The sequence below is a fragment of the Sorex araneus genome, chromosome 2 (genome assembly GCF_027595985.1).
Source record: "Sorex araneus isolate mSorAra2 chromosome 2, mSorAra2.pri, whole genome shotgun sequence".
Taxonomy (NCBI): domain Eukaryota; kingdom Metazoa; phylum Chordata; class Mammalia; order Eulipotyphla; family Soricidae; genus Sorex; species Sorex araneus.
The window spans coordinates 70,335,789-70,355,787 of record NC_073303.1 but is presented as its reverse complement, the minus strand read 5'-3'; the positions used below and the strand labels follow the sequence as shown (position 1 = coordinate 70,355,787).

Here is a 19,999-nt window from a genome sequence, read left to right as displayed (position 1 = left end):
TTATATATGTGTGTGCATATATAATATTATACATATACAACATATATATACATATATATATTTAGTAGGCAGCTACTGGGAAAAATTGTTACTCAATATCATAAAGTTGCCCAAAATGGATAACTTACCTGTAACTATGTTGTACATCAGATCATTTCTGTGTTACTTTGGGGAGGGACCATGATATCTTTTCATTTTGTTTTGCTCAAAGAATCTAAGAAAAACATTTTAATATACAGTTTTTATACTTGTTTCTATAAACCAAAATGGCCCATGTCCATAAATAAAAAAGGCCATCTAGGAAGAAAAAGTGAAATTACGTGCTTTTTTAAAGTCAGAGTCTCTTGCCCTTGTGCCTAGCTGTCTTCACCAGGGCTCCTTGGAGGAGGTGGGTTGAGTTTCCCTCCCTGCTCTGAGCAGCCGAAGATCTCCGGAACCCAGCCACAGCCATGCTTAAGGCCCCTCTCCACACGTTCAGACGAGCCTCATGTATGAAGGAACCGGCAGAGGAAGCAGGTATGTGGGACCCGGGACTGAGATCTCCAAGTCTGCTCAGATCAGAACTGGCCTCTTCCGCCCAGACCCCCATATTCCAGTAGGTAGGGGGTCACACCAAGAAACTTCCCCCGGTGTCCTGTAATCCCATCAATGGCCAACATCCAGGGACTATAAAACCAAGCTCCCAGAGGCTTGGACATCTTATAGCTTAATTCTCCCTCTCTTGGCTAACCTGGCAAACTACCGAGAGTTTCCTGCTCCCTTGGGAGAGCCTGGCAAGCTCCGCATGGCATATTTATATGCCAAATCCAGTAACAACCATGGATCTCATTCCCCTGATCCTGAAAGAGCCTCCAATGTGGCACCTTTGGGAAGGACGAGTAAAGAGAGGCTTCTAAAATCTCAGGCTAGGAGTAATGGAGACGTTACTGGTGCCTACTTGAGAAAATTGACGATCAGCGGGATGATGATGATGATGATGATGATGATGATGATGATGATGATTTAAAAGTCAAACAAAAATACATATCACACAAACTCTGGGTATGTAATAACCATTTATGGACTATATGCAGTTTTCTATAAACAATTCGGTGCTCTTTTTTTATTATTATTATTTTGCGTTTTGGATCACAGCCAGCAATGCTCAGGGGTTACTGCTAGCTCTGCACTCAGGAATTTCTCATGGCTGTGCTTGGGGGACCATATGGGATGCTGGGGATCAAACCCAGGTCAGCTGCGTGCAAGGAAAACACCCTCCCCGATGTACTATTGCTCTGGCCTGGTGCTCTTTGCTTTTGTCTTTCATTGTAAAGGTTTTGATACTGATGAAATGTTCAGTTTAATTCACCCTGACGTTCCCCTGTGTTGTCAGCTGTGGTGTTGTCTGTCGGGGGCTGGCCCTAGGTTTGGTGCCTGTAAACAATGTGTTGCAGAGCCCAGGGTTGTACCCCTTTGGTGCAAGGGATGACTGCAGGGCCAGAGGGTGATGTCAGGGTTGGACGCAGGTCTCATATTGAGAGATCCCCAGTTCCTTCATTTAATTACTTCTTTATATCTGCTTTCCCTCAGCTTCTACTTTAAAGAATCCATTCTAGGGCCCACATCATGGCTTTCTATATATGCGCTATAATTTCCAGTACATACTGGAAATGCACTGGAAAGTTGTAATTTGGAATTTTCTATTTGAATAGTTTTCAGCATAAAGAACATTTCCCTTGTGAATTATGATATCTGTTCATTAGGTGCTGCTTACGTTTTATGTTGGAGCACGAGTAGGAAAAGTGAAAAAGAACGGTTTGTACTGCTGAACAATCCAGCTCTTTTTATTCATTCTGCCTGATACAATGTGCTCTCCTAGTAAATTGGATCAGGAGAGTGGCAGTTACATAGCTCAAAATTAGAGCACCAACTGGTATATTGTAATTTTCTCAAGGATCCAAATTTGTTCTGATGTGTATTGCAGTCTTTCTTATCACCCACACCCAAATAATACTCTATTCACAGTATTTTTTGACATTTGGTACCTCTTCCTCTATTTGTACTGCTGCTTTTTAACGTGATTTCATAACACCTTTATACAAAGCATCATAGTAATAAGTGTCATAAGAAAGACTGGTTTCTGTCTGTTTTGTCTCTGATTAACCCAATAATTCAAAAGCATTTAAAGGCCATAAGTGCTCAGAGATAGTAGGTGAGTAAGGCAACAGCCTTGCATGTGGCTAGCTTGGGTTCAATCCCCAGCACCCCATATGGCCCGCGACCCACCAGAGGTATCCTGAGAACAAATCCAGGTGCTAAGTACCACAAGGTGTGAGCCAACCTTCCCACTCCCCCACCCAAATGTATTTAAAGGCCAGATCCCTCAACTAGAAAATAAGGAAATATAAACACACTAAAAGCATTTAAAAATTAACCCTAGAATCCATTTTCCCTTAGGTTAAAGACATATGTGTGTATGTGTGTACTTTAATGCACTATAAGTAAATAAAATAATGTGATTATGTATTATATCACCAGTAATCCTCACTAACTTTTTCCTAAGACAAATATTTATGACATTACTTATTTCATTACTAATTTATTAAAGCATCGCATGTGCAACATTTTATATGAACTGTGCAGTAATTGTAATACTCAGCATGTAAATTTGACTTCCGTTAAGTTGCTACAACTTTCTGATCAAAACTATGTGAAGGTATTGGTATTACATTTCTGGTTTCTAAAAATTGTTGTCTCAAGTATTTGTTTTATAAGGGTGTTACAAAGTCAAAAATGTCCTTGGGTTAGTGTGTCTAAGTTATGTTTTGCATAAGTAAAATTATATATTTTAGAACACAGCCATTGATTTTTCAGCTCTCTGAGAATAAAATATACCTGTTTCTTCTCTTGAAAATACTACTCAAATATGATCTTAATAATCAACATAACTGTTACTGTTCAATTCATTAACAGTTCATAAGACCACAGGCAAATTGTCAATTATTAACAGGATATTCAGTAGGAAAAAGGTCTATAGTACTTTTTCAAATTTTAATTTAACCTAAGGATCATGTATGTGTGAGTGTGCTTTTACACCTACCTTCTCATTTTAGAAGGAAGTTTACTAGAGCTTTTAGGTCAGCTTGCAAGTGGAAGTCATCAACATTTCATTCGAAAATAAAAAACAATTGCACTGTCTTTAAGCATCAATATGGAATAGTCTTAAATACTTGAAATAATTAGATAAACGAAACATAGCTAGAGCATATTAATTTCTGGGGAGAGATAGTGTCGGGTGAAACGTATGCCTGTGGCAGAGCTGGGTTTGATCCCTCAAGCATCACTATGCTGGTTCTCCCAAAGTGACCCGAGTAACCCCCAGGGCCACCACATCCTTGCGCAGGAGGGCCAAAGAGTGCAACCTCAGTCCCTGGGTCCACTGGATGCACACACTTGCAAACCTTACACAGTTCTAGTGTGTGTTATTTCAGGGGTTCTTTTTAAAAAATTATTATTTTTGTTCCTGGGGCCACACCCATTTGTGCTCAGGGCTTACTCCTAGGGATAAGTCCTGGAGGAAACTGGGGACCATTCGTGGTACAGGGTACTTGACCCCTGTACTATTTTTTCCAGCCCTTCTCTAGGGTTTTCTGTGCTGAATTGTATTTTATTCATTATGTAATAGCTGAACAGTCACCTTTGCTATGCCATTTTTAAAGCATATATGGGAATCATGGAAATCAATAAAGTGGCATTTCTTGTCTGTGAAGTTAGAGTGATCAAAGAAGAATGTCAGAAAAAGGAAATACACGATTTTTTAAAAAATATATTATATATCCAACAACTGCTCTTGAACAGAGGTTGCAAGTCAATTTTCAGTGGTTAACTCAAGCCTAGAGTTGGGTGAGGGTTACTGTCTTTGCTTTCTCTCTATCTTTCCATGGTTTCTCACTGTGGACCTTACTTTTAAGCAGTTCTAGTTTAAAAAGAAATGGGAAATTTTTATGTGTTTTTTTTAACATCTAAGCATTGTTGAATGCTGGTTATGTGTTAGACTTTTTCCATGGATGTTTGGAATATATAGCTTGACCATAATACTGCTGACTCTGGGACCAGAGACATAGTGCAGCAGGCTTGCTTGCTTATGGTTTGCAAAGGTCAATCCCTGGCATCTCACGAGGTCTCCGAGCCCCACTGCAAGTGATCCATGAGCACAGCCAAAAGTAATCCCTGAGCACCTCCTGGTGTGGTCTCTCCCCGCCCAAAAATTACTGAATAGAGAAAGGGAAGGTTTCAGTTATCCTAAGGTGACAATGTTAAATGACAGTGTTATGTTTTTAATGACAATGTTGCTTTTAAGTCTTGAGTAATTTTCAGAGCATTTTTTATATACATTATCTCACTAGACCAACCCAACTTGAATGAATGTAGCACTGTCCTCCTATTCATCGATTTTGCTCGAGCGGGCATCAGTAACATTTCCATTGTGATACTTGTAACTGTTTTTGGCATATCGAATAGACACAGGGAGCTTGCCAGGCTCTGGCATGCGGGCAGGATACTCTCGGTAGCTTGCCAGGCTCTCTGAGCGGGACAGAGGAATCAAACCCAGATCGGCCTCCTGCAAGGCAAACGCCCTGCCCGCTGTGCTATCGCTCCAACTTGAAGGAAAATCACAGAATATTCTCATTTTGCAGAGGAAGGAAGTTGAAGTTCAGCAGTTGAGTAACGCAAACACTTACTAAGTGGTGTCAACCCTCTCTCATAAGCCATGGCCAACGTAATGCTTCCTTCTGTGTCATGAGCACTAGGCGTGGTGAAGAGGTAAGAAGGAGATGAAAACAGGAATGTCTGCTGCTAACTGCAAATCTGTCTAGACACCCCACTGGAGCCAGAACCAGGAAAATCCATATGAAAATCCATAAGAAAGCAAAGTTTAAACATGCTCTTAACTTTGATATGAAAAGAAAAACCGCAAAAAATCATGCTGTTTTTTTCAGCATATTCCAGGTTATCTATTGTGTCTACCAGCTTCTTCACAGAACAGTATCTCCAGTCTCTTGGGGTGCATTGTATAATAAGCAAACTCAAAATATTGATAGCTTAGCTTACTTATTTCAGTAACGTGCCAATCTAGTTCACATAGATGTAGTCCTGACATTTATATAATATTAATTTATATACACATCTACTAGTTTAAGTAGTACTGTTCTTCTAAACTAGAACTTTTTTGAGGCAAAGCCCATTCTGCAGTGCTCAGGGCTTACCCCTGACCCTGTGTCTGGGATCATTCCTGTTGGGTCTTGGAGTACAGTATAGGGTGCTGGGATTGAGCCCCGACCACACAATACTATCTCCTGGCCCCAAAATAGAACTAGAACATTTCGAACATGGCTTGTAACCCAAGAGCATCACATGTTTGCATAATCTATCATTCTAAAAGGTAGAAATTAAAATACATTGAAAATTTCCTCCTTTAACTGTAGTGTACAATTTTAATATACTGTAATATGCTATACGTTATAAGGCTAGCACAAATTTAAACAGGTCATTTATGGGGTCTGCCTTAACATTTTTATACTTCTGAAATATCACCACTATAACCTGCTTTTTTAAACGGTCTGACACCTACCAAGTACTCTTTTCCTCCTACAAGAAAGTGAGAAAAAGAAAGTATTTATATTTTTAATTTTAGTGAAGACTTCTTGACTTAAGAATTAGTCATTTTCAGTCATTTGAATTTCAAATATACTTTAAGTGCTTAAGTTTCTTTCTGTCGACTCTTCTTTAAGATTTTCAGTTCTGCCACTGTTAATTTCAACTTTCACTTGGGATAAGTAAAGTCACAAAGTCTTTACCTATTGATTCTTAGTTTCCTTCATTTCAAATATTCAGTGCCTTCTCAAAAATATTGTGGTTTTGGCATGCCAATCAATGACAGATAATGACAGGTTCTGGTTTTCAATTAAAAAGAAAATTAAAAATTATGATAGCTTTTTTTCTTAATGGTGCTGAGCTCAAACTCGAGGCCATATGCTTGCAAGACAAGCACCCCAGCACTGAGCAAAGTCCCTGACCATAGTTTCGCAATTCTTTCTTTTGTTTAGATAATTCCATTTGGCAAATTTACTAGTCAGCTAGGTGTGCCGGTGAATGCCAGATTTTGAGACAGTAGACCTAAACATGAGATGTTTATATATCTACGGAAATAAAAAAAAAACCTACACGTTATTACAAGTCATAATACTTAAAATTTTAAAACATGAAGATAAAAATACTAATATAAAAAAGGGTATAGCTCAAAGAGGTGCGTTTCATACTTTGCATACATGAGGCTATGAGTTTCATCCCTGGTATCTTGTGAACCCCAACAGTACTGAGTGCAGCCTCAGGCATCACTGGACTGGAGGCCCACACCATTGCCTGTTGAGGAACCATCAAACCATCAGGCCCTCAACACAGGGACAGTAGTGGCCACTGAGGCCCCAAGTTATTGTGGGTTGTTCACAGTATATATCTTGGTGGCCAGAGAGGTAGTAGGGGTAAAGTCACTTGCTTTGCATGCAGCAGACCCTGGTTCAATCCTTGGAACCACATATGATCCCCTGAGCACTGAGTCAGGAGTATCCCCTGAGCACTGCAAGTGTGCCCCAAACCCAAAGTACTAAGATTAAAACTACCACTAATAATGCATTTTATGTTGTGTTAAAAAAAAAATCTGGGGGCTGGAGTGATAGCACAGCGGTAGGGCGTTTGCCTTGCACGTGGTTGACCCGGGTTCGATTCCCAGCATCCTATAGGGTCCCCTGAACACCGCCAGGAGTAATTGCTGAGTACAGAGCCAGGAGTAACCAACCCCTGTGCATTGCCGAGTGTGACCCAAAAAAGCAAAAAAATTCAAAATTTTAAAAAATCAATAGGGGCTCGAAAGAAAGTACAGGGATTAAGTCCCTTGCTTTGCATGAGGTGAACCCTGGTTTGATACTTGCTTGGTTCTTCTAAAATCAAGTGAATCTCCTTTCAAATACCCTAAGATGGAGGCAGAGTAACAACCTGTTTCACAAATTAACAAATTGAAACACAAAGTAATTGAGCAAATTTCCAACGATGGCACAGCCAATAAGCCATGGATGCAGTTTATAACCGGGTTGTCTGCGTTCCCAACCCCTTTCCTGGACAGCAGGGTTTTGATCCGTGCTATTTGTTATATGTCCATTTACCTGTTATGTAGAGAGACATGGGAGAAAGGGTGGAAAAGTGGTAACAAGAAAAGCAGGAATGGAAAGGGAAGAGAGTAGGAGGAGGAATAGACATGCAGGAGAGATGTCAAAGTTCTGCCAGCTTGTTGACACTGTGAGCTATAACTTACAGCAAAGTTCAATTTAAGGATCTATGGAGATTTCAGCGGATAAATAAATGGGGGCTGGAGAGAGTACAGGGGTTAAAGTCCCTTGCTTTGCATGTGACAAACCCTGGTTGAAAGCCTGATACTGCATATTGTAATTGCTGCCAGGAATAATCCCTGAGCACAGAGCCAGGAGTAAGGCCAGTAAACAGTTAGGTATAGGAGAAAGAAAGAAAGCAAGGAAGAAAGGAAGTCTTTGGTAAATTTTTCAGTTGGAGACAAGCAAATTCCTATTGAATTATAATTTAGCAATATATAATTTTATATATTCTTTTATATATGTAAAATTATATAATTTTTTCATAATTATACAAAATTATATATAATAAAGATTATATAATTTATATATGTATAATTTGCTATATTTTTTAAATATATAATGTATAATTTAGAAGTCTCACATTTAGAAAAAAAATTCTGGTATTTTTATAGTAAGAGTTATGTATTTTCTTAAAATTATTATCAGATGTTTTGGCTCTTCTTAAAGCTGCTTGTTTATGTTTAGTAGCTAGTTTTGAAAACTAAACATGATAAGCCCGAGCGATGATCTAGTGGCTCGGGCATTTACCTTGCGCCCAGCTAAGCCAGGGTCAAGCCCCAGCATTGCAAAGCACTTCCGGGAGTGGTCACTGAGCTTAGAAGTAGGAGTAAGTCCTGAGAGCCCCTGGGTGTGGCCCTGAAGTAAGATCAACAGGAAAAGCCTCCCTAAGAAGACAGGGCTAGCACCTAAGGGGTGGAGCACATGCCTGTTATGTCTCAGGCCCAGAGTTTGCTCCCTGGCAGAGTAGGCCTCTGAGCACCGTCAGGCTCAGCCCTAGTCGCTTGCCCAGCCACCACGAGACCCCAGTCCCCTGAGTCCTGCACTATCAGGGTCACATCTTGGTCTGAGGATCTCGGGAGTCATTTTCAGGTCACAATCAAAACAAACAAAAAGAAGTACAATTTTTGGTTTTGGAGTCCACACCTGACAGTGCTCCGATTTCCTCCTGGCTCTGTGCTCGGGGTTCACTCCTGGTGGGCTTGGGAAAACATGGCGATGCTAGGGGTTAAACCTGTGCAAGGCAAGCACCCTGCTCTGCTCCAGGCCCTCAATATATTCTTCTAAGACTCGAAGCATTCCTACCCAGCCATGCCCATGAGGCGTTCCCGTCAAATCTACTCCAGGAGATAGATAAAATTCTTTTGATTGGTCCAGCCTAACGAAATATTCTCTGAGCCTTATTTTAGTCTTACATAAGGACGCTGGGTGATTAAAGGTACAAAGCATTCTAGCTTTCCTTCTTGCCAATTGCCTAGAGCCAAGAGAGCAGATACCTGGAGTAAGGAATGATGAAACCTAACCCTCAACCTCATTCCTTTCTTTTCCAGTTCATCACTTTAATTGACTCAGTCCAGCAGAACCAAGCATCGTGTTCTGTCTTTCACTGGCTGTTTCTTTGAAGGTGAGCTAACGCCCCTCGGAGCTCTAGAAACCTTCTCAGTTCCTTTTAATGTGTAGCTAGGAAATGGCAAATTACTCCAAGTCAACATGAACACCAATTCATAAGGGTTATCAGGAAGCCATTCCAAATCTCAGATATTCGCTGCATCTTTCATCAATGGGTGGTTTGTAACGATCATTAACAGCTGTTCTAGACCATGCATGTGTTGTTAATGCTACTTGAGTCTACTTATATCTTCAGGTGAGGGTCAGTATGAATTTTGATCAAAACAACTTGGGAATTGTAGCATGTGTCTATTATGTACCAGCGCTAGCTATGCGCAATCAAGTTTAAAGGTGGTTTTACAACTAGCCTAATTTCCAGCAAGCATGTTGTGCTAGGATCCTGTACATTAAAATTCAAGCAGAAGAGACACAGAAATGAAATTTTAAAAATGTATATAATAAGTATGGTTGCCACTTTGGGGTCAGAAAAAATATAACAGGAAATTTTACAAAATTAATGGTACGTAGTCACCTCAGTTAAAATCTGTTTTATTTAAAACAAGGAAATTGTGGGACTGAAGAGATAGTATAGCATTTAAGGCTCTTTCTGTGCATGCAGCTGGTGCGGGTTCCATTGGTGACACTGTATGTAGTCACCAAGTCCTGCCGGGAGTGATCCCTGAACACTGAGCCAAGAATAAGCCCTGAGAATTGTCAGATGTGGCTCAAAAACCAAGCAAAAGCAATGAAGCAACCTGCCTTTTGAAAAGCTATTGGCAGTAGTTATGCAATTTGGCAGTCGCTCATTCAATGACGACAGGGTGCGTTTTTATTTCTTTGTTTTAGGGCCAACTTGGTGGTGCTCATGGCTTAGTCCTGGCAGTGCTTGGGCACCATATTTAGTGCCATGAAAGGAGCCAGTATCGGTTGTGAGTGAGACAAGAGCCTTAACCATGGACAGTCTCTCCAGAACCAGAAATAGGGGGTCTTAATGCCGTTTGATCATTTTATATTTTGAGAAAAAAAGTAGTGTTTTGGGAAATTACTCTGTGACTGACAAATAGAAATCTACTCATTAGTTTTCTCCCATGCCTGCAAAGCTGAATAGAAGCTTGCCAGTTTTTAGTGACAAAATGGTATGTTCTCTCTTGATTCTAGGGCTCCTTGTTTATCAAGAGAAAAGGTAGGGGAGATGAGCCCACATCTTGAAAAGATATCCCAATTTGAGTTCTGTCATGGTTTTTGATTAGTCTGTATGTGTTGGTATCACATCACTGCAATGTCAGGACAGAAGATTGATTTGTTACCTACCAGTCTAGCATGAGATCTTGTGAGTTTAATAGCTTTTCAGATGGTTTTCTTTTCCTCTTCTTGACTCATGCCAGGATGCCGCCGACTCAAAGTATCTTGACTTACTTATGCACCATACATTAAAAAGTAAAAGATTCTGAACATATTAAACTATTGCAGGTACGAGACCCGTCAGTGGGGACTGAAGGATGACCTTAGCATGCTCCTGGGAACTGAAGGATGACCTTAGCATGCTCCTGGGAACTGAAGGATGACCTTAGCATGCTCTTAGGAACTTAAGGATGACCTTAGCATGCTCCTGGCCCTTGAGGATATCCAGTAGGGCGAACCATGCTTATTACTCTTGCTGTGGCAGTGAAATCATAATTAAATGTAGAGGGGGTCAGATTTTTTTAAAAATATGATAAATCAAAAGCAAGAATGTTCCTTGATATGTGTCATTACCTTATATTAATATTAATCAGTGAGTAATTCATCCGTTAGAATCCCATGGGAGCCAAAATAAATGTCTTCTCCCATAGTCGTCATCTTTGTTCAGTTGTAGCCATGGTGCTATAACTTCCTCTGCCAAGAATTCACCAATAAAGAGCAAGGACCACACATTTTGGTTATTTACTGACTTGGGGTTTGAGAAAATTAATGTGCTGTATTTTGAGACTATTGGAATTCTTGCAAAGAAATGATCCATCAAAGTCTGTAATATAGATAAGAATAGTCATGTGCAAAAGCCGTGTTTGTCTCCAATCACTTGTGATTTACCATGGTAAAGCCTGGAGTACTTTACTGAGTTCTCTCTCTCTCTCTCTCTCTCTCTCTCTCTCTCTCTCTGCATGTGTCTGTGTCTGTCTCTCTGTGTCTGTCTCTCTCTCCTTGAGCTATATGTGAATCAGAAAGTTGTCAAAACAGTGGTGGGGAGGGTACCTGGAAATAAGAGGGTCTTAAAATGTTCACGTCCAACAAATTCTTTGGGAGTACTTTTGCTGCTGGCTCACATGAAAGTTGAAGTCAATCTCTGGTCCTAAACTTCTCTGCTTTTCAACAAGATGCACACAAACAGAACCCTAGAAATGGATAAGATCGTATCTGTGATGCATTTTCCAATTCATCAGCAATGCGCCCTATATTTTGAAACTGGGAAATTTGTTTAAAAATATGTAATAAGTAAGACTTCCAAGTGTTAGTTTCCTTTGTCAATATTTAATTGTAAAGAAAGAAAAAGCACAGGCAACAAAAGTAACAATACCATTTAGAATAACTTTAGTGAAGTAAAGACATCTGCCTTAAGATCAACTGATCAATGATCAATAATCAAAGGTTATTAAAATAGCAGAAAAATTGTTTGTTCTTTCTGGCAAAAGGGGAGATAAATGTTTTTGAAAGAAAAAGAAGATACCACATCTGGTAAGACACTTGCCTTCCATGCAGCTCCCTGGCATTCCACCCCCACCATCCTGTATGGTGTTATGTCCACCTCCAGGATAAATCCCTGAGCACAGAACCAGGAGTCAGCCCTGAGCACCACTAGGAATGCCCAAAACTCCAAAACAGAAAAAGAATCTGATGCAAGTGGAAAATCTCATTTTAGTCGGTCTCTTTGGTTATCAATGATGATTCATGGTCTAAAAATACACAAATTAGTAGCCTGAGGATAATGTGAAGTCATATGGGATTCTCAAATACAAAAATTCTGGGAGTACAAGAAGCTTTTATGAAAAGCATTACCCACTTAATTATTCTTCCTCAAAAAGCTATGCTTACTTTTTTTTTCAAATTTCATATAAGCATAAAAGAGCAAATGATGAAAAAAATGTATGTATCTAGCCAGAAAAAGTTGTATCATGCTATTGCAAGATATTACATACTACAACTCCAATAAAGGGAAAATATGGCTTTGATCATGAGATGATCTGCTCAACTCCGTAGCTAGTAAACACACCATGTCATACCACACAGATTTTTCCAGCCGTGATACCTGGCTCCTGGTCATGAACGGTTCTAAGAAGTGATTCCCTAACTCCACCTTTCCTTCTCCTATATAGTGATAAGTGGGAGAAACTAGACAGAGCTTGGAACCACTCCCGGTAGGGGTGGGGAGGGGGTCATAGAACCTTTTCCTTTCTTTAATCTCTGAGCCAACCCCCCCACCCCCCGTCCCCTAAATCTTTAACTCCGACAGTCCTTTTTTTAGCCCATCACATACACTGATAGTGTCTTCCTTACATGAAAAAATTATTTGGATTTATCTATTTCTCTGTTGTGATAAAGAAGAGATGTTAAAAGAACAGTATCCATTAACATTGAGACTTCTAAGATTAACTGTGTAGCTAAAAATATCAAATACCTGCTCTCTCTAGCCTGGGGCTAGACAGTTCCTTGGCTGTTAAGATGCAGGAAGCCTTAGGACGCAAGGACTTACAGAGATGCTCTGAAAAGCTCTGACTAATCTGCAACTGCCCCCTCCCCACAATGCACCCCCTCCAGCAGCTCTCCACATTGCCCACTGATTTCTAGGTCTTTCTATATCAGGAGCACCACTTTCCTTGCTGTGCTTTCAGACTTTTGTATGTTCAACAGTTAATGAGCCGTATAACCGCTCTCCCACAGCTTCAGAATAGCACAATCTCTGTTACTGCAAAAATAAAACAAAACAAAATATACACTTTCAACCCACTCAACAACAACAACAAAAAAGACTTTTTTTTCATTTATAGTTTCATCTGATGGAAGTAAAAAAGCAAATCAGGTGCTTACAAATGGACTGTTATGGTGAATTGTAAAATAGGATACTATTACCTTGGGGTCTGCGATAAAATGATAGTCCCTCAGTTGGGCCCTCCTTGATCGTCCCTGAAAATGTGACTATTGAGGGCCTAGGGCGGCTTGGTGGCTTTGATCAGTCTCGCAAACATGGGCTGAGATTTCTCCCCGGTGACACCCAACAGCTTCTCCTGTCGGGACCACAACAGAGTGAGCCGTTTCTGCACAGAGCCAGGTGTGGGAGCACTGCGACAAAGTATGTTCCAGTCCCATACCTAACGTGTGCAACACCCCTTAACCACTGCAGCTGTGGGTGCAAGCAACACAGCCAGATGTGTTTGTCCTTGGGGGCACCTCAAGGGTGCCACTGCTGTCATCACAACAACAACAGTAACAAGGGAAGGGGAACACTGAATTGGAAAAAAGATTAACCAAGATGAATCATGCACGTTCCAAAGCACTCATTCTCTCTCTCTCTCTCTCTCCCTCTCTCTCTCTCTCTTTCTCTCTCTCTCTCTCACACACACACACACACATAGACACACACACATACACATACATTCTCTAACCCATCTATGATACAGTTCCCACCATACTTTTATCTCTATCTATAGCAGATTATTTTCATCTCCTTAGCTAGAATACAAATTCCATTCTTAGTTTTTTTTTAATTGCAAAATCTACACAATAACTGACACATAAGAACCACTTATTTGGAAAAAAATGAATGAAAGAAAAAGATCATATTACAAAAGATAACCCACTGCAAATTTTAGCATCTTTTGTGCTACCTGTTAAAAAATGAATGTTATATTGTTGGTGGAAATGCCAACTTGTTCAAGTTTTTGGGAAAACAATATGGGCATTCCTCAAAAAACTAGAAATTGAGCTTTGATGTGACCTAGCAATACTGTGAATATATCCAGGGGGTGCAAAAAAGCAGAGTAGAAGTGACATTTGCACCTGTATGTTCATTGCAGCACGAAAACAACTCAGTGATGGTTAGGAGGGATTGCTGAGGATGGGAGATGTGTGCTGAAGGTAGACAAAGGACCAAACGTGATGGTCTCTCAGTATCTGTGTCATGGCCAAAAGTAGAAAGAGAATAAGAAGGAAATTGCTATAGGAGCAAGGGGTAGGGTGGGGAGGGGGTGCCGGGAGGGATACTGGGGACATTAGTGGTGGAAAATACGCACTGGTGGAGGGATGGGTATTTGATTATTTTATGACAGAAACTCAATCAATGAAAGATTTATAACTCTAACTCATGGTGATTCAATATAAAAGGGGAGATATGGATGATATACTCCACGTATAATAGCAGTTCTCACAACCACAATTGCTCCTTATGCCTCCTTGCTATATTTGTCTGTTTATTTGGTATCTGGGGGGGTCATACCCGACAGTGCTCAGAGACTATTTCTGGCTCTGCACACAGGGGTGATTCCTGGCAGGGCTTTGGGAAAGCGAAGGCAGTTGCTAGGGAACAAACCAGGGTGGACTGCATGCAGGCAATTGCCTTAAGCCCTGTATACCTCCTTGCTTTAAATAGTACTTTTACCATTTTCTTTCTATTAGTTGTACAGGTCAAAATCAAGAGTCCTATATCTCGATTTTGTGAAAATGATTTTTGATAAAATTGCCTGTTCTCTGTGTCTACTATTAACCTGTGCACCCTAGCCTAGCCTTTAATGCATTATCCTAAACTAGTCTAACTAGATGAAACTCATCCCAGCCTTATTAAAGATTCCATGATGGCAGGTACTTTTTACTATTTATGGCAAGAAAAACAATGCTTGAAATGCTGGTATGCATCAACTACCTGTAAATGTTGACTTCCACCTTACTTATGTCCTCCTCTTCAAAATGATTCTCATTACTCTAAACCTTAGAATTGCCACAGAGTATATGATAGTGATAAGGAGCATTCTTGAAAGGCGAGAGCTAAGGCACTTAGGGCAGTAGACAACATGACGATTAATTAAGTCTCCTACTGACTTCAATAATCTTCAACAAGGAATAGAAGGTAAAGATTTGGCAGAGGTCATCTGGAGGTGTGAGCCAGCAATAACACTGGTGTCCACACATCCAACAAGAAAGCCACTATCTGAGGGCTGATGGTGAAGGATGGAGGAAGCATTTCCCAGGACTGTTGTGGTAGATTATTGAAGAAACAGTCTCCCGTGCGTTGTCTCTTCTGCATCACTTCATGTCATGCTAAAGTACATTCATTTTGCACTATGTAATTTTACATGAATACTATTTTACTGTGTGATTAGTTCAGAAACTTTTCCCCTAGGGAAGCAAGGTACTACCGCCATACTCTGTGCTTTCTTATAACCAGGTACAGCTGTTTCTCACTGTACCGGAGGCTGAGAAGTTCAAGACCGGCAAGTGGTTTTTATTGAGGGTTCTCTGTGTCATCCAGATCCCACATTATCTCCTTATGTCTTTTCATGGTAGGTGGGGTAAGGGATCTCTCCTGAGCCTTTCTCTAAGACACTAAGAATTCCACCCTTCTCACTTAAGCAGCTGCTGCCTGATACAATTGCATCAGGCATTAGGATTTCGAGAAACTCATTTGGGGTATACAAATATTCACCCACAGTTCATGCTGAAGAATGAAAGCTTGTTCTAAAGTGTATCACTTGGGAGACAGAATTTATAGATGATAGAGAAATATATGTGATGGTTCTTGCTGTTGAAGTAATTAACTTATTTTGGTTTTAATAACGCTCAAGAGTTCCTCCAGGCTCTGCAGTGAGAAATCACTGCTGGAACCCTGGCAGTGTCAAAGGATCATATGGCGTTCAGGAGGTGGAACTCTGGTTGGTCACGTGTAAGGCAATCACCTTACCTGCTGTACTGTCTCTCCAGTCCCATTTGCCGTTTATTTTATCTTTCTTGCTTATTTGTTTTAATTTTCTTAGTGAGAAGTGTTAGAGAGAAAGAGGTACATGTTCAAGAGAAAACACAGGCTTTTCTGGAGTGAAAAAACTTTGTCCTTGCAATTTCAAAACAGTAATGACCCAAGCCCAACGGAGAGATCTTACACAGTATTGAGAAAAATGTATAACTGAGCACTTTCATTGAGAGCGTTTGTCCACTGTAGAAAAGTTTCTTAACTGTTTGTCCAATATCCGTAAGGGAAGAATGCATGATGTTCCAAGAATAATTTTAAATATTGGAAGTCTAATGTCAAATGAATAGACCAACAGTGTAAAGAATTAAGGCGAGTTACTATTTGCTATGTCTGGAAATGAACTGATACTTGATTGTGATATTGAAAATGTTGATGAGAGGGGGCTGGAGTGATAGTACAGCAGGTAGGGTGTTTGCTTGCACGCGGCGGACCCGGGTTCAATTCCCAGCACCCCATATGGTCCCCTGAGCACTGCCAAAAGTAATTCCTGAGTGTAGAGCCAGGAGTAATCCCTATGCATTGCTGAGTGTGACCCAAAAAGCAAAAAAAAAGAAAAAGAAAATGTTGATGAGATCATATATTAGAAGCTCAAAGAAACCCCTCCCCCAATGATTTTTTTCTTTTTCAAGCAATAAACCATCACACAATAAGATATTAAGAAAATCAACAAATCATTCTCTTTTATCAGATGACTTGATAAAAGTTGAAAATGAGAATTCTGTCCTAATGTAAGTAAGGAAGAAATGAAAACAAATCACAGCTGTATAAAACCAAAAAATAAAGGGAAAACTAAGGAATGAAGTTGAAAAGAGTATGTGCTTAATTTAATAAAATTTTAACTGAATTTAATCTTGTTCCTTGGAGTTCTTGAAAACTTCAAGTATATTCTCACCAGGTACTAGCCTCTCACCTGTTTCTGAATATAATATTATCAAACACCAGCGATTGGTTATGCAATAGTTATTGCATTTTAGTTTTGTTTTGGGCCATGGCTGGCTCCTGGCTCTGCTCAGGGATCACTCCTGACTGCCCCAGGAGCCCTATATTGGTCTTTGCCAGGTATTGGTCCTGTGAGCTGTGTCAGCCTTCCTCCGTAAGGATCTCTCTAACTCCTGGATAGTACATTTTTTTAAAAGGTTAAGAAAGAAAAGAATAGCATGTGATGGAGACTTTCATAGTTCATGGAGACAAATATATTTATTACCTGGAGGCTTTAATTTTGAAGGATAAAGTTAGGGAAATTTTCATATTCATTGCATTATACATATAAAATGTGAATAGCTGTGTATCAAGGTGTGTATGCATATTTCATTGGCATCTCAGCTATAATTCCGTTCCTCCTTTAATTAAAATCACTGATTTCATCTCTGCATGATCATATTTTAATCTACACCTCCAAATTCAAGCACCCAGATGGTACTGCAGTAATAAAGTAAAAAATAAGTTGTCTGAGGTAATTATGAATTGAAGCATTCTAAGCATTGTTGATAGGACTATCTTTGCCTGTATTTCTCTTCCGTTTACTTCACCTGCCTGACTGACACCCCTTTCCTTTGCAATAACCTTGTTCTGAGGAAGATGGTATTTTCCCTTCTCACCATTTCCTCTGACTGCTTTATTTTAAGTCCTGATAACATCAGACTGCACTGTCAATCCTTGACCACTTTCTTATTTCATTGTGTCTCCGATGCTTGTAGTATCAAAAGAAACCAAATAAGTGGAAGTTGGCAGCAATGAAATATATCTGGGTGTGGTCTTTTTTTTAAAGTATTCCTCTTCCTTTCGCCTTGTCGTAATAACCACTCATGCATGCATTTGATTACAGTTTTCATATACCTGTTTATGGTTCTCACATGGACCCACACTTTTTTTTTCAAGTGAATCAGTATGAGATAGAGCATTGCAAAAATGTTCATGATTCAATCATACAATGTTTCAACGCCTATCCCTCCACCAGTGTAATTTCCTAGCACCAGTGTTCCCAGTTTCCCTCCTACCCATTCAAGCCAAACCTCATCCCAGCCTACCTCTATGGCAGCTAGCTCTCTTCTCTCTCTCTCTCTCTCTCTCTCTCTCTCTCTCTCTCTCTCTCTCTCTCTCACACACACACACACACACACACACACGCACTTTAGGCATTATGGTTTGCGATACAGATGCTGAAAAGTTGTCATGTATATACCTTTACTTGCTTTCAACACTCAGTTCTTGTCCTGAGTGATCATTTCCAACTAGTAATGTCATAATGGAGCCTCCTCTATCTTAACGACCCTCCACCTCCTACACCATTGACCAATGATTGACCAGTCCCCCTGGCCCATTTTCCCTGGCATTGGGTATTAGTTTCATACTGTCTTTTCTTTTTTATATGCCACAAATGAATGCAGTCATTCTATATTTGTCCCTTTCCTACTTACTCATTTCACTCAGCATGATACTCTCCAAGTCTATCCATTTATAGGCAAGATGCATGACCTCATTTTTCCTGACAGCTGTGCAGTATTCCACTGTGTTGATGTACCACAGTTTCTTTATCCATAAGTCTGTTCTCTTGCTTTTTAGTCATGGTGCTTGTGTATATTCTTCATTTTGGTGCTCGGTAGAAGTTGCGCTACTTGTGTGTTGGCAATCACGTTTGGTTGCAGCACCAAGTGTTGCAAACAACAGAGAAGTTGTGTCTCCTTCGGGCATGTGGGGCTCTAGGGACTGACCGTGCAGCCTCACTAGCCTCAAGTTTGGAGGCAGGTGCTTTTCCAAGCTCTGTGCTGGCCTCCAACATATAGTTGATTTGATGAGTTAAATGAAACGGTTTATTAACAATCTTTAAAATCTTTAAAACTTTGATCTAGTCATTGAAGAAGTCATATACTCACAGTGATCGGGAGAATAATGTAAATTTGCAGTGTGACCTAAGAGACACAGCGGAGAGTGCAAGTTAATGAACGTGCTTCCCCTTGGCATATTCAGATTGACATTTTCAAATACTATGAATACCAACCAAAGACACTATAACAGCTGCTTTTGTTTGTTTTTCTGTGGATTCAGGAGTTGAGCCCATGGTCACACGTTTAAGGTATATGTTCTACCCCATTTTTATTAAATATATATAAAGGAAAAAAATCCTTAGAAGGAAAAATAAACACTCATAATGGTGCTGCATATTAATTTGTATGGAATAAAACATGGTGTTGTATATTAATTTATACAGAATATAAAACTAACGTATTATTTAGTATATCCTATACTAAGTGCAGCAGGTATGACCTTTTTTGTTTTCATACAGCCAACTTAAATTTTATTTCTGACACCACATATGGTCTCCTGAGCCAGGATTGATTCCCGAGCACAGAGCCAAGAGTAAGCCTAGAGCACCACTGGGTGTGGCCTAGAAGAAGAAGAAAAAGTCAAATTAAATAACTAATACTAGAGAGTTTGCTAAATTAAATATGGACTATTTCCACTAAATGACATAAATTCTTCAATATATTATACATATATTACATATTTATTTATTTATGTATTTTGTGTGGGTTTTGAAGCTCTGGGATTACCCATGGTTCTATGCTCAGGGATCATCCCAGGTGGTATTCAGGGGACCATAAAGATACATATATATACATCTTTAATATAATATTTATATAAATTACTATGAATTAAACTTGCCTTGCATGTGGCCAACCCAGGTTTGGTTTCTCCGTCCCTCTCAGAGAGCCTGGCAAGCTACCGAGAGTATCTCGCCCACACGGCAGAGCCTGGCAAGCTCCCTGTGGCGTATTCGATATGCCAAAAACAATAACAACAAGTCTCACAATGGAGACACTTGGTGCCTGCTCGAGCAAATCAATGAGCAACGGGATGACAGTGATACAGTGAAGCTTAATTATGTAGAAAATGCTTGATGTACATGAAAGCCTAATATATAGAAAGTGATTTCACTGTTGGAAATGGTGAAGAGTAAAGAGCAAAAACGTGTGCTCAAATTGCAACCATATCAAAATATAAATCCTGGAACTGGACAGAGGACTTGAGAGATTGAGCTCAGGCTTTGCATGCAGTAGACCCAGGTTGGATCCCCAGCATACGAGGTCATTTGAGCACCACTAGTGGTGATCCCCGAGCACAGAGTGACCCCTGGGCACTTCCAAGTGTGGTTCAAGAATAAACAAAATATGAATCTTGTTTATAAAAGAGATCCTAC

General features: G+C 40.0%; 1 protein-coding gene across 2 annotated transcripts in view; it reads left to right on the top strand.

Moving 5' to 3' along the window:
* PKIA (cAMP-dependent protein kinase inhibitor alpha) overlaps positions 1-19,999 on the top strand; it is a 90,882-nt gene that overhangs the window by 11,611 nt on the left and 59,272 nt on the right. The window contains exon 2 of one of the 2 annotated variants that reach the window (XM_055127675.1): positions 8,753-8,826. The exons of the other annotated variant lie outside the window; for it this stretch is intronic. The gene's annotated coding sequence lies outside the window, so the exon portion shown is untranslated. The remainder of the gene's footprint in view (positions 1-8,752; positions 8,827-19,999) is intronic. 2 annotated transcript variants of the gene reach the window in all.